The 12,768-nt window shown below is 33.6% G+C and overlaps 1 long non-coding RNA gene across 1 annotated transcript; it reads left to right on the forward strand.

Annotated features, from left to right (window-relative positions):
* Positions 1 to 5,473: 5,473 nt before the first annotated feature.
* On the forward strand, positions 5,474 to 10,624 carry LOC148300810 (uncharacterized). Its single transcript, XR_015838882.1, has 2 exons — positions 5,474 to 6,275; positions 6,715 to 10,624. It is a non-coding gene; the product is annotated as an uncharacterized LOC148300810 (long non-coding RNA).
* The last annotated feature ends 2,144 nt before the right edge of the window (positions 10,625 to 12,768 follow it).

Below are 12,768 nucleotides of genomic sequence, written 5' to 3' on the forward strand. Positions count from 1 at the left end.
TAATTGGAGAGGACTTCATCGCTCTGACAATCAATCTCAGGCTCTGTGACTGTATCCGGTCAAGTCTCTGAAGATTTTTTTTCGAACAGGGTTCCAGAATGACTGACGCATAGTCGAGATGGCTGCGGATATACGCAGTGTAGAACAGTCTCTGAGTGAACGGATGGCTTCCCCACCACACCCTTGAGACTGCTCTCAACGTGTTCAATCCGGCTTGGCACTTGTTTACTTTGTGTATGAGTTCCATGTAAGGAGAGTCCATTATTACACCTAAGAACTTAATTTGTGTGACAGTTGGGACTGCATCATCTCCGTGCTGAATTTTTAAGGCTGGGATTTTTCGCTGTCTGCAAAAAACTATAGCATTACTTTTGTTCGCTGATAGTTCAAGGCCGTGTTCCACTAACCAATTCCTTATGTTTCTCATACTAGTATTTAAAACAGTTTCCAAAGTCTTAACGTCTCGACCAGACACATAAAGGAAGAAGTCATCCGCGTATTGCAATAAAGCTGAGGGTCTAAGGATTACATTGCTTATATCATGCGTATAGATATTGAAGAGAATTGGGCTCAGGACGGACCCCTGAGGGAGGCCCCTGCTCAACTCTCTTCCTACCGTTGCCTGACCACGCACCTGAATCTCCACTTGCCTGGAAAGAATCAGGTTTGCTACAAATGAAGTTAATTTACGCGGAATGCCTAGACGTAACATTTTACTTTCCAGAATGTGTATTATGACATTGTCATACGCTCCACTAATATCTAGACACACTCCTATTAAAAACTCTAAGAAGGAAGCTTCGTTCAATTTTGAAGATGGGATAAAATTTTTGCATTGTAATAACAGAACTAGCCAAATTAATAATTTAGAGGTGTTAGAAATAAAAAAAGCGGTTAAACAAAAATTAAATATAATTAATAATCAAATAAACATTAGTCAAAGTCCCATTTTTAATATTTTTCCCATAAAATCAAACCCAACCTAAACAGAGTTATCCCCTTCCTTGCTCTTAATGTAACCCTGAAGAGGGCAACAGGTTGTTGCCGAAACTAGTTGGTTAAATAAAAATGTGAGTGGATCAGAACACAAAGAATTTTTATTTCTCGAAATAATATATCAATATGATCCACAAAGTTAATGCTTTCAATATTCAAAACACAAAGTAAATGCTTTAAATATTGAGATTATGTTAATTTCAGATAAGATAATTTCATCATAAAAACAATATGTAATGAAATTAAGAAATTATCATTATTGGCAAACAAAGAACGCAATCTATCAATTTCATATAATTGGAGAACAGTATTTCAGTTTATAGATTCCACACCAAATATTTCAAACACCGTATACGGTGTTTGAAAATGATGCGGAATGCATCGAAACACGTGTCACAGTAGATTTTAAGAAATAGTGGTATTTACTAAGTAAAACATTAATTAAAAATGGATAGATTTTACCACAAAGTGACTGCCGAATCAATTAGTGAAATTCATATTTATTATTTGTGGATGTGGGAGGCTTTGAAATAGGGATACAATGAAAATATATTTAGAAAATTTACTAAAAACCTTTTAGCAGCTTATCAAATAATAACAACTGATATGTTTGTTTTTATAATCATATATTTATATACATTAAATAAAATATTATATGACAATAGACTTGAACATATGATGCATTGCTATTTTAAAATAATTGAAAAAAAATTAGTGATGCCTGGTGAAAAAATTATTAGATTGATTATTGTTTCTATTCACAATTCATCGTAGAATTCTATAATAATGATATTACCTTGCACCGTTACTAAAGTTTTATTAAAGATGTGGTACTTATCCAAAAGTCAACTTGACATTCATTTGTTTAAACATAATTTACGTTTGAAAAGAGGAACAGGTTTTCTTGGAAAATTTCAAATTTAAATTGAAAATAGAATGATGGCAAGTACTTGATTTCAGCTCTGGCAACAGTACAAGTCAATATCTTTTAAGGCAGATAAATTCATATAAAAAGTACCTACCTGCAAAGGCAGCAGGTAGATAGATTAATTTTCTTACTTTTTATTTCACATGTACACAGCATACACACAATAAAAGGCTGATGCGTTTCTATTAATAATATTTAGTTACATAGAAAACAAAATTATTGAAAATTGTGCTTAGATCATAAGAAATTAAAGGGGTGGCTACACATTTCGGGGCGCAGTTGGTAGCAGGGCAGAGTTGAGAAGATGTCTGACGTGAATTTGGCATCGTGGGTTTGATTTTCTTGCAATTGGTAGTAAAAAAAACACAAAAGACCAGTTCTTTTCATGTTTTCCTCAGATATTCGTCTTCCGTGTTTGAGATACTTCGTTTTTGAATATTTATTCATAATTCCCTGGGTGGATAGGGTCACAAATGAAGAAGTTATCAGAAGAGCTAGATCACACAGAGAACTCTTCAATATATCAAGGTTTCCTATCTGGGTCACGTATTTTGTGCAGAAAAAGATTGCATTCTGCAAATTATAATGATGGGGAAAATAGAAGGACGCCAAGGACCTGGCAGAAAGCAAACATCGTGGCTTCCCAGCATTCGCGACTGGACCGGGATTGGGATTCATGATTTTTTTTAACCACTTAACCGCCCTACACATATGAACGTATGTGATACGCGCGGTTTTTCTTCACCATTCTGCGCTAACCCTTATGACCTACGCGCCGAGAAAAGATATCTGTTCCAAAAATATGTTCCAAATATAATGTTCCAAAAATCACTGACAAATTTTTCTATATATTGTCAGGTTTCATACCTGACAATAAAAATATGGTCATAGTGACAACAAACGTTGTGATTTTTTTGCTTGTTTATAAAAAATATGCCTGAAAATAACCCGAAGGTAGGGTGGTAAACCACCCTACCCGGCTAAAATTCGACTGTTAACAGTCAAATTTTAGTAAGAAAATTCACCGGTACAAGAAATCGTTACCAACAAGGGGAAACAAGACTGCCTGAACACTGCTCGGGTCAGTCAATAAAAACAATTACATAAATATATTTGGCCCAGGCAAATCAATACAGAGAAGTGGAAATACGATTTCCCCAAGCAGCACTCGGGCTCATCATTACAAAACAAACTCTTTGCCCGAGTCACACTCGGGCTAAGCTGGGAGCCGGTCAATATCTCAACATAGATGAAGTGTGTTGACATTGGAATATGGTATAAAGTGATTAATAATAGAGGAAATGTTCCGGTCTCTTGGCTATTCTTATATCCAGGTTTGACTGTATATCTTTCCGGAAGATGCTCAAGTTGCCAGATGGTAGCGTTTGTACGGATATGGTCACACTAGAGCGCCTAACCTAACCTAACCCTCCAATCTCATAGCTCATAAGCGAGTACATAAGTAGCCAGTTGCTACCAACCACGCTCCGAGTAGCCATTCTAATGTATTGGAATATGGGGTACCTATTTGCTGCAGAACATATTTCAAGCAATTAAATTAAACATTCCACTGGCTAGATTTACAGATAGGTTCTGTGACATATCTGGAACAAATTGTATAAATTCATCGGTAATCACAATGACTTGCAAAGTTTATATAATACATAATATTAACTGCAGGGAAACCTCTATCGATCGTTCCTCGAATAATCGTTTTCCCGGATGTGTCGTTTATTTCTCCTACCCCAGATTCATTTCATACAAAAAAAGATTGCATCGATCGTTTCTCTATCACAAGTTTACCGCATTCATTGTTTGAATATTACGTTGCATATTTGATATATTTTGTCTGTTTTTTTAACATTCTTCTCAATTTTGTTACATTAGATCATTATTCCGCCGCGTGTGTGCCGCGGCACACTGGTGTACCGCGCTGATTAGTTGGTGTGCCGCGGAAAAAAGTCTAGTTTTGTGAAAATAAAAAAATTTCTCCAAATTTTTATTGCCTGTGCATAATATGTTACCATAATATGGTAAATATGCACCTCTGAAATTTCTGAACTTGGTAGATGTACCTTGAATAGAAAAAGTTTGCATAGCACTGCATTAGATGACAAAATTCCAACGTATGGGATAGAAAGTATCGAAAGCTTGTGTGATATTTTTTTAGTTCTGTTTAGCTTTGTATTTTTTTTTAATAAATACATTTATTTACATCTAAAATTTGTATTCTTCTTAGAATTTTTACCTACCAATGGTTATGCAGATTGGGAGGACGATATCTTTACTCCATCGTATATCCTTGTGTACCTCTTAATCCCGCATTCATAGTTTATTTCAATAGGTCCCTTTAAAAACGATAGATAGAGGTTCCGCTGTATATTCTGACATTCGTAAAAATAATAAAAAAATGTGACCTATGTACCGACCAACCCAGTAAAATAATTAATCTTTTACGTTAGCATTGAACGTTTAGGTTTTTCTAACTTGGGTGTGTGTTTAAAACTAAGTTATGCTCAACGATAATAAGCTAAGTGAAAATATACATAATTGTCAATAAATAAAAGCTTTTTTAGGAAGGTAAACTAAGATGTTGCTTTATTGGATCTTACAGATTAGCGCTGACATTTCATGGAGTAGGTACTACAAATGAGGACAATTTTGATGGATTCACAGGGCCATATGTACACGGATATTGTATGCCGACCAGCACTTGATTTTAACCCATTGCAACACAAAGCCAACGAATCGCAGGCCGAGATCAATTTGTCATTGACTCCCAAAGCCGGCAATTCGCTGGTTTGTCCTTGAAGTGTTTTTTTTTACATTAAAACTGAATGACAATAACTTTCACAGCTCTGAACTGAACACACTCTTCCAGAACAAAAAAAAAGTGTTTTAAATTTTTCCATTTTTATTTTGTGTTATTGTAATTTAAAAAATGTGTTAAAATTACATAGTGTGTTGTATGAACAAATAATGTCATCTTTGTTGGTGGTGCAATGGGTTAAATCAATTTTCTGATATTATTTTTAATTAAAAATAAAAGCAACTTTTTCAACTGTGCAAAAACAATAAGACAAATTTGCGACTCACCGGAGACATTGCATTACGATCTAGTGTTGATGTGTTTTAACAAAAATGTCTTAACACCTCATAATAAAAAAAATATTCACATTTTTTTGCACTACCGCAAAATTAACTGTAAAGATGGGTGCAAGATACATATTGCAACATCGCCGATGAAATTTATTGACTTGACGATGACGTCTGGAATAAAATGTCACAAAGCGGCATAGACAAAATGTTTCGTGCAAACATACAATTCGAGCACTGTTAAATTTCATCATAAAAAAATAGGACTTATAGTGACATCTGTGAATTTCTTCGCATAGTTTCTCGACGGCTTTACAATTCAAACTATTTTATATAAAATCGACGGCCCCTACGTAAAGTACTCTATCTACAAATCTGTTACTTTACAGGTGAGAGATTTTTTCAACGTATTTTTTTATTATTAATTAACGGTTTTATCTGAAATTCTAAACTAGTATTATCCATTCAAAAACACGTTAAAATAATGTAAAATCGTTTTAGAACTTTATGCTTTGCCAAAATTCAGTAGTTGGCGTTTTAGGAGTTCAGTTCAATTTGAAAAGATGTAGATAGCGTCTTATACGCCTGAAAACTAGGCATAATTTACTTTACAGATTTTATTTATTTATTTATATTTATAGATAACGGTCAGTTGATAACGTACACCGGATATCTCAAAATGTACAAAAATGTAGTTAGAGCACTTTATGTAGGGCACATTGAAATATCTATAACAGACAGTTGAACATTATTAACATAATATCAGTTTTATCACAATTGATGATACATAAATTTTATACAGTGGATTTCGCTCATTCTGATCATTGAAAATGTTATCAATGGCTTATTGTTAACATAAACAGCCAATCCATAAACAATTATCAAAAAAAAGTATTTTGTAATAAAAAAAATGGTTGAAATTGGTAAGATTTTACTAGCAGAAACCTCCAGCAAATGTATATTAGATTCTTCCCGTATAATTTTACATACTAGGAGACGTTATGTGTTTTTTCTTGTACATTCATCTCTAATGATAATGAAGTACTATATGACCTCTCATAACGTGCGTAATTCGTTCCAGAATCTTAGTCATTAAGCGAAAGATGTTTTATTTTAACTGGTGCGGAAGTCCCGGCTCACAAGTGAATGTCGTGAAAAAGGGACTTGCCCCTTCTCTGTAACTGAATTATGTGAAAAGGAGCAACTTTTTCACTTTTTTTTGCTCGTCATGCGAATTATGTACTTGTTATGAGAGGTTCATAAAGGCTTTTGTTTGGAGTGTTTTGTTGTATGGGTGTGAAACCTGGACTATCCAAAAGTACGAAAAAGACCGGCTTGAAGCATTTGAGATGTGGGTTTGGAGGAAGATGACCAAAACATCATGGGTCGTAAGGAAGTCCAACGAAAAGGTGTTGCAGGACGTAAAAGAAAGAAGAGAGCTTATAAATCATATTTTGAAGAGGAAGGCCAAGCTAATAGGGCACTCAATTAGACATAGCACCTTTCTTAGCAACATCTTCGAAGGAAGAATCTTGGGAAAACGAACAAGAGGCCGCCCAAGAACTTCATACTTCCAGGATTTGAAGCGGCTCATGGACGTCTCCTCCTATTCGCAGCTCAAGAGGATGGCGACTGACAGAGACAAGTGGCTGACACAACAAGGCGCTGCCTTTAGAAGATGATGATGATGAGAGATTCCACTGTATGTATATATCATTTGCAACGTTACTTGAGTAGCAGGTACAGGTACAGTACTGTATACTTTATTCATTTTTAAATAAATTTTAAACTAAATTAGGTTGTAAATAATAATTTCATATAATAATAAATATGGCCGATTTTCACTCTCATATTTATTTAATATCACCCTGGACTGGTACAAGAAGCGCAGGGCTGATCACCTTGCCTTCATGCAATTTACAATCAAGATAACACTGCGTCGCTACGATGCAGTGCCCTATGCACCATTTGGTGCGGATAAGGGTTAGAAGAAGAAGAAGATAATAATTTCATGAAATAATAAATGAGTTCTTCAGTTTTTACGTGTTTTTTAAATTATTTTCCTGCAAATGTTTTTCTTCAAAATCTTGTTCGGATTTCCGGATATTTCTACTGTATTTTTGTCAAAAATGACATTGTTTTTGACAATGTTTAAATATCCATTTATCCCATCTTCTGCTTGATGTTATCAAATCAAACGGGTTCCAAGATGAACACAATAAGCGCACTCCACCGTATAACTTTATTTTTGGTTAGCCTATGACACTGTGAAATAAATTCAATGTAAAAATAAATAAATAAAATAACTCTCTTACAGCTTAGTTTTTCAGAACTCGTACGAGAGATGTAACATACATTCAAATAAACAGGTTTTGCAAATATCAAGATAGACACAATTTATGTATTAATTTTAAAATCCAACACAGATTTTTTGAGTCTACTAAGCTGAATTTTATTTTATTTTTGACATCTCATCAAAGATGAAGAAGAATATGGAAGTCTGGGCATTTACGGGGCTGACGACAGTCATAGGCTGGTTTAAGTGATCACTTTACACACGTGTAACATTCACCAATTCTACCCATTATTGACAACCACACTACTCAAATTCTTAGAAGTTCTGTATATATGAAACAATTTAGAAGCCTTGTTCTTGAATCACTAGAACTTCACTAGAGACATCTATTGGTGAGATGTAAAGAAACTTTTTATTAAGCAGAAACTCTTATATTAGTATAATATGAAAATAACTCCTGTAATTGGAGATAATCCAGATTTTGTGAACAAGTATTTGGACACACTCAAAATGTTGTTGAATTTTATTTAAAAAAAACACATCAAAATTGATATTATGACAATGAATGTTCGTTTGAAAATGCCATAACTAGGCGAAACAATTGTCACAATATTAATTTTTATGTGATAGTAAAATACAGCTTAGGAAGGTGGAGACTGACCGGAGCATTTCGTCGTAACGTAACGTAATAACATCGCTCGCGGCGACCATCATCGAGCATCCCAAACTATGGATGGAGCGCTCGGCGCACTGTACTGACTATACGAATGCTCGTATCGTAACGTGTTACGTTACGACGAAATGGCTCCGGTCAGTCTTCACCTGTACTAAAAAAAATCTGTGTTTGATTTAAAAATGAATACATAAATTAAAAATTGATTTCAACAAATTAAACGCCAAATCAATAAATAAAGACACAATTGTTCATATCCTTACCGTACTCCGTTAGCAGAAGATGATGTCACGCAATAGATCGGCTGTACATCTAATATAATTTTATTTTCTATTATTACTAGGCATTTTCGAACAGTTTGTTATCAAATACAAGGCGTCATATTGATTTAATCATAAATAAATATTAATATTTATCAAATGACTCTGTCCGGGAGTGTGGGCGTACACGGTCGTCCAATCAAAACTTTCCTTAAAGGAGTATGGGAGTAGATAAACGGCTGCCCTTATAACTAAAGCTCCGTGACATTTATTTCTAAAATGGTACTTGTACTGCCATCTGTGGTTATATTTTGACAATTCACTTAAAATTATTTTTCTGTACTCACAACATTTTACTTGGAACAAAGTTTGTGTAAGGTCATCGTATGATGGTCGAAGAAAACCCACGAAATAAAACATAGATTCTTTTGATATAAATCATGTTTACTGGTGTAAATATATTTTTATATTCAAGAAAATATGTTGCTTCATGGCATTGACAATCATAAAAATTATAATGTCCGCCTCCGTAGTGTAATGGTCAGCACGCTCGGCTACCGTTCTGGAGGTCCCGGATTCGATTCCCAAGGGGGGTAAAATAAATATAAGTGATTTTTTCACTGTCATATTTATTCAATATTACCCTGGACTGGTACCTGAAGCGGAGGGCTGATCACCTTTCCTTCATGTGTAAACCATCAAGATAACACTGCGTTTATATGACGCAGTGCCCTATGCACCATTGGGGTGCGGATAAGGGTTTTATTATTTTTATTATTATTAAAAACAAAAAATTGAAAAAAAACACTCATTCCCCAGATACAGTTTTCTCCGCAGAAGCTCACCCCGGACGGGCTAATAAATATGAATATTTATTTTTTAATAAACACAAATTCATTAATAAATATGAATATTTATTTATAATCTGTAAAATTCACAACATGCTAGGTACATAAATGTTCTATGCCAGTTGAACTAATAACCAACTACAAAGACGAATTCTAAGAATACAAAATTATAAATAAGAAGCTAATGATTGTTTTTTTTTTCACTGTTTTCACAAAAAATAAGTGTCTAAAATTTACAATGTCTTTAATTTCAGTAAAAAAAAAAACATATTGTAGTCGTACAGGAGAAAGTGACCAACTACCAAAACGTAAAATGTTCAGGAGGGCCATTCAAGTCACTTTTGCTAGGCAAAAAAATAAACGCTAATGCAGTTAGTCATTTTTAACAAGTCCTTATTATTTAGCTAACGTTTTTTGCGCAAAAACTGAAATTCACGCGCCGAAAATTTCAATTGAAGAATTCTCTCACAATCTCGATGCCTCGAGCGCAGCGAGAGGTCTTTATCGTGCAGTATCCTCTCCTCTTTCACATTCTATATTCGTCAATATATTATACTACCAAGTTTAAAATCCTTTGGGATTTTTTCAGGGCAATATTAAGCTAGTAAAAAAATCAAATAGTCAATGATCATGTTTTTGTAAAACAACTCACTTGGTCACTTTCTCCTGTATGACTACGATATATTTGTAAATTAAAAAAAATTCATTGATAATGTGGAAGCCAATTACTCCAGCCAATTTTTAAAAGGTACATTCAAATTGAACGATGAAGATATACCGCATTTTACTGACAAATGAAAAATGATAAAATATATTTTTTATTATTGCAGTTTGGATTATACCTCCAGTGATTACCGCATTTGGCTACCATGCTGGAGATGGCAGGTTCGATTCCCAGGAGGTCCACAATAAACATTGAAGAATTATTGATTTAATATCATACATATGAAGCGAGGGACTGATTGCCTTGTCTTCCCACAATTAATGATCAACTAAATGTTGCATCAAAATAATGAAGTGCCCTATGCACCATTGAGTATGGATAAGGGTCAGCAGTGGTCGGGCATGGATGAGGGTAGATTAATTATGTAAACTACACTAAAAAATTATTAAAAAATCAATTGAAGATGACATTTTTTTAAGGCTAAGTTAATACAATTTTGTTATAATTAAACCAATCAAAAAGGGAATGTTAAAAGAGGAGATGAATTTGACTACGCATATCACTCACTCCTTTCAACAACGTCATAAATAAAAAAAAACTCGATATTTCAGGAGATCGTTTTTAAGGTTTAAGAATATAGTAAAATGTATTACAAATAAATTTCAAGCCACTTATTGAACTTTTTACTGCGCAACAGATCTTTTTAGGTCAAATCTGAAGGTTTTTTCTCCATTTGAAAAATATTTAGTTTATTAAAAAAAAAATTATATAACAATACCTTTTCTTCAAAATGCAAAAACAACACTTTCTGCCCTGTAGCGGGTAAATATTAAGTTAAATATACGCCGCTTTTGCTGGGATATAGTACATTTTCTGGGCATTCCGAAAACATGCACAGCTGAAAATTGACAATTTTTGATATATGACGTTGTTGAAAGGAGTGAGCGATATGTTACACAACTCATAATTAATTTTGAAACAATATTTTTTTCTACAGAATTCAGTCAGAAAATAACCCGAGAGTAGGGTGGTTAACTTGCGCTGGACAGGCCCCGAATGAGCTGTGTTAAAAACCATTTTATATGACGAGCAAGTTACATCCTTGGAGGGCCACTACTGGACTCCGAGAAGATGAAGCTCCTAACACCAAGACGGGTCGTGAGTGCATGACTCGGGTGGATCTTGAGAGTGAGCTATGACACAGAGAAGTCACAATAGACCTAATATGGTCGCAGTGACATAAAGGATGCAAGATCCCTTGACCTCACAAAAAAAAAAGTTTTATCCTATTTTCCTTGCGAGTGTATATAACCCATAGGATGCTCATTGGCTGGAGTAAACGAAATATAATAATTAAAGCATAAATACTCAGGCACAAACGCGTCAGCATTTTATTAAAAAATAAATAAAGTCTTCAATTACGAGTTTGCCTTTGAACTTTGGCGTTTCACGCAAAGATTTCAAAAATGTTTGGACCAATCGAGAATGTGAAACAATTTTTTTCTTTGGAATTTAGTATTTATTTTAAAGAATATAACCTAACGTGCAATGCAATTCATGAGGATTATTTTTCATTGTAAGTGTGTAGCCATACTCCCTTTCGCACCATACATAAATTGCCATAGTGCAAGTAAAATATATATATATATATATATATATATATATATATATATATATATATATATATATATATATATATATATATATATATATATATATATATATATATATATATATATATATATATTTCATCATATAAAGAATTACGATTTACAATAATGTGCCCTTACTGAGTTTTCAAGTGCCAAGGGCACATTTTACAACATTCATTTATAAAATTATAACAAAAGAAACATATATATATATATATATATATATATATATATATATATATATATATATATATATATATATATATATATATATATATATATATATATATATATATATATATATATATATATATATATATATATATATATATATATATATATATATATATATATATATATATATATATATATATATATATATATATATATATATATATATATATATATATATATATATATATATATATATATACATATTCTATCCGTGTATCGGTCAAGTTCTTACATACCTGGTGTCGGGTTGCGGTCCCGTGGTTAGTGTCGCGGACTCTTAAGTGAGAGTTTCTCGGTTCGAACCCACTCTACCACAATTTGATACCTATTTCTAATAATTCTATTAGGCTCACAGAAATAGCATGAAATTGAAATATTTGTGTGAATAATAAAAACACAAATATATCTCTTTTTAAAGAAAATAACTGTAATACCACCCTAAGTATAAAATGTTTATGAATTCCAACGACAAGCGTACAGGTAGATACTAATACACTGATAGAATTAGTATACGATGCGTTTCACTCACACTATGCCAATTTACGTATACATGTAAAAGAGAGTAGAGTTGAACCTCTCATAAGGAGCACTCCTAATAACTCGTTGCTCACTTAACGACCAGAATTTCACATAATGAGTTACAGAGAAAGTCCCCTTTTCACGACTTTCACTCGTGATCCGGGACTTCAGTCAAAATTAAAAAATGTTTCGCTTAACGAATAAGATTCTGGAACGAATAATGCTCGTTATAAGAGCTTCCACTGCATACTTGTATGCTGGAAAAGTAACGCATTGCACTCTTGGCGGTGTTACGCAGCGGCCATCTTTGGGTCTAGATGTCGCAACGGCATATTTGGCGGGAAGTTTAAAACTGTCGCAGCTCACAACTCGGAAAGGCGGTTCACCTTCAAAGTAGACGCCAAGAAGAATGCCATAGTGCAATATCAGATGAGTAACCTTTATATTGCCCGAGCGTGCGTGATACTAGTGTACGGTACACATACTATCAGCGTATTGGCATGCTGCCATTGAGTCGTTTTTGAAAAAGTACTCTCATTTTTGGCACCACATGTTTAGTTCTGAATTCAGTCATTAAGGGTTAGAAAATATCTAAAAAATAT

Source organism: Brachycentrus maculatus, unplaced genomic scaffold (assembly GCF_059751285.1).
Source record: "Brachycentrus maculatus isolate JH-2025_06_01 unplaced genomic scaffold, ASM5975128v1 h1tg000653l, whole genome shotgun sequence".
Lineage (NCBI taxonomy): Eukaryota > Metazoa > Arthropoda > Insecta > Trichoptera > Brachycentridae > Brachycentrus > Brachycentrus maculatus.